Source organism: Saccostrea echinata, unplaced genomic scaffold (genome assembly GCF_033153115.1).
Source record: "Saccostrea echinata isolate AGI-Se365-2 ecotype Australia unplaced genomic scaffold, CSIRO_AGI_Sech_v1 ptg000072l, whole genome shotgun sequence".
Classification (NCBI taxonomy): Eukaryota; Metazoa; Mollusca; class Bivalvia; order Ostreida; family Ostreidae; genus Saccostrea; species Saccostrea echinata.
The window spans coordinates 406,556-411,500 of record NW_026889821.1 but is presented as its reverse complement, the minus strand read 5'-3'; the positions used below and the strand labels follow the sequence as shown (position 1 = coordinate 411,500).

Sequence of the window (4,945 nt, the reverse complement as noted above, 5' to 3'; positions counted from 1 at the left end):
ACTTCCAAGAAGGCTCCATCTAAATCAGGTACAGGTCAAAGTTTTGGCTGCACATTTCTTTTACAATATTCAAAACATAATACATGTAATTCAGGATCAAGTTCACACAAGCTCACATACCATGGTTACTCACAGCACCATAATGCTAGTTAAATTTTTCATATACTTTCCTGTTAAATAGTCAAATTTGGTTTAAAAACATTTGTTAACAAGTACTGTTACCCTACTGCATGCCAAACATTACATCCCAATGGTTGAAAATGCATGAATAAGGGTAACAGTATATTTAAGGAATAACTGTCTAATTCTTGGGCTTCATTATGTGATCAATTGAGTGGCTTGCGTGGTAATTTGCATAAACGCTGTAGGCGTTTATGCATAAAATTATCACGCAAGCCAATCGATTGATCATCGTCATGAAACCAAAAAATCTGACAGTTATTCCTTATATATACATGCTCTTGATCCTGCAAATTCACGTGCTACAAGCCCCGCTTCTGTCTCTATTTGTCCTGCCTCGCACGTGATATTTTTTTTCACCACGCCTATGGATGAACCAGTAGATCGATGTAGAAATAAAGTATTTTTACAATTTGAAATTTTATCTCAGACAAAGACATTGGAAATGTAAATATATAGTAATAAAGATTGTTGGCTGTGCAGAATGTTTGCACGTTCGTTTCACCTTGATGTTTTCTTTCAAATGCATTCTAAAACAAGAAAAATATTACTTGTTTATTTTGGGTAATGTGAAATTGTTACCCCTTGGAAACCATTGTTCGCCGCGGTCAGTGATGGTTTTTGAGGAATAACAATTTCATGTTATCCTAATAAACATGTAATATTTTTATGTTATATGTACTTCTATTTGTAAAATATTAATGACTGTGAAAAACATAAATATTTATAAATTAGTAAAATCAATTTAATACACTATAAATACACAAAAGGACAAATTTGTATATAATTCTCCATGATTTGGTTAATTAGTTTATATAAAGGATGTAAATGGGGCATGGCATATCATTGTTAATATTCAAGAAAGTGTTCACCGTTTTTCTTGTAGATGCTCCTTTCCATCTGATGTTTTCCAGGTTTTTGTGAAAAGTTTTCTTAAAAATGGCACCATTCAACTACAAATACTATGCCGGTGGAACTGTGACATCAATCACTGCTCATGACAATGCTAACTGCCAGAGAATTTATTTTTTGTTGTTTCGTTTGGGACAAACATTTGACACCTGCAAATTGGTACTTCATGAAATGCTTGAAGGATGCTACATGTAAAGGCTACTGAAATTCCAAGTCAGATGAAGTGCAAAAGGATTGATACAAAAGTTATAAAATTATGAAGTTTTCTATTCTAAGTGATGAGTTCGGCTGAAGTTTTTAAGGATGCCCTGTCTGATATCATAGGTACAACTGGTCACTGTCCTTTGTTCGTTACACATGCAGACAACTCCTTAAGGCAGTGATATAAGTAGCTTCAAATGATGCTTTATTGTTTTCCTCAGATTTATAACCTGGATAGATCTCTGATGCAGTAATTTAGAGCCATGTCTTTTCACTGTCTCAAAGTACTGAAATAAAAATAATTTTGATTAAAATATTTTTAGCTCACCTGAGCTGAAAGCTCAAGTGAGCTTTTCTGATCACCCGTTGTCCGTCGTCCGTCCGTCTGTCCATCCGTATGTCTGTAAACTTTTCACATTTTCAACTTCTTCTCAAGAACCACTGGGCCAATTTTAACCAAACTTGGTACAAAGTATCCTTGGGTGAAGGGGAGTTTAAATTGTTAAAATAAAGGGCCAAGTCCCCTTACAAGGGGAGATAATCAAGAAAAGACAAAAATAGGGTGGGGTCATTAAAAAATCTTCTCAGGAACCACTTGGCCAAAAAAGCTGAAACTTATGTGGAAGCATCCTGGGATAGTGTAGATTCTAAATTGTAAAAATCATGACCCCCCCCCCTGGGGGGGGGGGGGGGTAGGGCGGGGCCACAGTAAGTATAACAAGGGGGAAATCTGGTAAAGAACGGCATAGCCAAAGTTACTCAGGTGAGCAATGTGGCCTATGGGCCTCTTGTTTTAATTCATATCATTAAATTTTTAAGCTACAGAAATTCAAATTAATTAGCTATTGGTAAATAGAAATCTTTAATTGATGAGCAAGCCTTTGCATTGTCAGATCCTTTTCTGAAAGGGTCACTTACCTTTAACAATGTCAAGACAGGTGAGGCAACTGGCTGGTCTTCATGCTGGAAGTGTGTGTTAACTCTGTAATCTTCTTAAACAAAACCATCCAGTGATGTCCTAAGATTGCCAGATGAGCAGACATAAACCTGTATTTAAGAAAAGATTCTGTAATATGACATAGAATTTTTGCACAGCTTGACACACAAATGATGGTAATTTAGGTGCCTGCAAAATATGTTATAAATCTGGCATTTATTTTTTTTATTACCTTTTACAGAACAAATTATTTTCATTATAAAGAATATACTCTGTTAATACATACATGTAAATACATATAACCTGTACTATTGGGTATTTTCACCCCATTTTAATTTTTAATATATTCACTCTTTCACTCTTGAAAACAATTTTGCCCTTTTAAAATTTGACGAAGCAAATTTGTGTTTAAAAGGTATATGCTGCCTTCTTTGAATTTGCCCCCCTTTAAATTCATCTACTTGTAATGAGGGCGGAATGAGAAAAATAAAACTTAACTGGGGCGAAAAATTCCAAGAACAAAGTACCAATACTTGCCTACCTGTTTCACTATAACTCATCCAGCTTTACAATATTCTGTAATACCATTGCTTTCATGCGATACCCCCCCAGTGGATTGGTGGTCTCTTTTCCAAATCATATGTTTTTTCTAAAAAGAACGAATTTGTCAAGTTATAAAATTTAGTATTACAAGTTATTAAAGACAGTAAAACAATGTTAACAACATTTATATGCAAATGAACCTCATTTAATGCAATAAAGTGAATAGATGAATGAATGCAAAATTGTACTTATGTGTTAAAGACTATATTGTTCTTTCACATTATTGTTAGCCTAATTTTTGAATACAGTTTAGTGTTATAAATGATTTAGATGCATAGAGAAATTTGTCCAATGGTGTTTTTTTTTTTTTACACTTTGATGTTTCTCAAGAGAGATATATCATATACATCGCTGACATGTTGGTTATATGCATATGTGACATTTGTGAATATTAATTAGACTCATCATTGATCAACTCCTTAGATGCACAAGTACCCTTTTGCCCGAGCCAAATGCATCAGGTTATAACATATTCAGGTGTAACAACATTACACCAATATTGTGTAATGAACCTTGGTTTCTCAGTAGAAAACCACTATGCTACTGTGCTTTTTTATTTAAAAAAATACAAGTTATATAAAAAAAACAAGTACAAACAAGTACAAAAAACTGCTTGGTTTCATATATTTCTTTCTTCTCAGCATAGATCTATATTAATTACAACTACATCACTCTCACAAGAAATGACAATATATATTCATTCAAGTTATGGGGGTCCAATATTTGTCAGTGTCATGTTAAGAAGAAAAAGCATCTACTGGATCAAGAAAAAGTGTCCAAATCATAAAGGACTTCAAAAATCTTACATCTCCCAACAAAAAAGTCCAGAAATGCCTGAATACAGTATAGATGAATGATGGGTGAATGTGTAAAAACCTGTGGGAGAAAAGTTAAGCACCACTGGACAAATCACTTATAAATGATTGACAACTTGTATTGAATATATTGAATACCCTTTTGACAATTGGAAACTCAGCGTTAATAATATTCCATACTTGATTGAGTTGTCACCTGATGTACCTATATATAATTCTTTACTATTTTTGATATGCTTTATGTGTATTATCAGAGTAAATGTAAGTCCAAGAACTTATTTTGTGACATTATTTCATACCTGTATTCGAGTTGCCTTTTGAGGATACAGATTATTCAAATCGATGTACATGTTAAGTCTTCGGTGCTGCAATTCTCTTGTACTTAAGCTATAAAATGAATCTTAATGTATACAATTGTGCAAGATGAAAGAATATTTCAAACACTGAAACAGACTGAAACTTTAACCAAAATCTCCTCTATAACATGCTCTCTAAACTGAAGAATATAGTCATATTATTGCAGTCATGTGAATTTTGTTCAATGATAAATACAGAAAGAATTGGCAGAATATATAAAGAAAATCTATCCTTGGGAAATATGTTCTTTCAAACATGAATACTTAAGACTAGACTCACTGGCACGCAACAGCTAAAATTCTGTTGATAAATGAAGCGTATTCTGAACAATTTATTTACCCAAACAAAGGTGATGCAGTCACAAGATGACGTTCGTACCCATCGGGCACTTACACTATTCCTCTTTTATCAGCTGGTATTAACATCATTGTTCTCGAATTCAAGAAAAATCTGTTAATAAATTAATTGGAATGATGATTACAAAACTATTCCATTCAGGTATAATACAAGACACTTCGATTTCCCCCAAGCATACACAAGAAACAGGTGACATTCTCCGACCTGTTTACCTGTACTTCGATCGAAATTCTCCTCCTGGATGCTCGCTTCCAAGCTTTTATGACGCTCAATTCATCCATCGTACGTCGGAGAACCCTTCGGCTTTGTACAACTGCTTAATCTTTCCTTGTACGCTTTGTGTAAACCATAAACATGTGTAACCCAATACACATCTCCATGTGTGAGGTACCCGGAAGTTAATATTATCGAAAAATCTCGCAAGTCACGTGACGAGACTTACGGACCCTAATCTATTTATAGATGAAAATTTCCAGTTTTATGTGTTTCTATTTATAGATAGCATTATGACGTTATACGTTGTCATGCACCTTGCCCCTGTTGCTATGAGAAGTTGACTGTTCAAGGGGATATTAGAAGTGGC

At 34.1% G+C, this 4,945-nt stretch overlaps 2 long non-coding RNA genes across 2 annotated transcripts; both read right to left on the bottom strand.

Annotated features, from left to right (window-relative positions):
* Nucleotides 1-977: 977 nt before the first annotated feature.
* Nucleotides 978-2,888, bottom strand: LOC133176273 (uncharacterized). Its single transcript, XR_009719417.1, has 3 exons — nt 2,772-2,888; nt 2,212-2,340; nt 978-1,580 (listed from the first exon to the last, which is right to left on the bottom strand). It is a non-coding gene; the product is annotated as an uncharacterized LOC133176273 (long non-coding RNA).
* Nucleotides 2,889-3,949: 1,061 nt separating this feature from the next.
* LOC133176288 (uncharacterized) lies at nt 3,950-4,610 on the bottom strand. The gene is made up of 3 exons (XR_009719428.1): nt 4,575-4,610; nt 4,345-4,455; nt 3,950-4,035 (listed from the first exon to the last, which is right to left on the bottom strand). It is a non-coding gene; the product is annotated as an uncharacterized LOC133176288 (long non-coding RNA).
* Between the last annotated feature and the right edge of the window lie 335 nt (nt 4,611-4,945).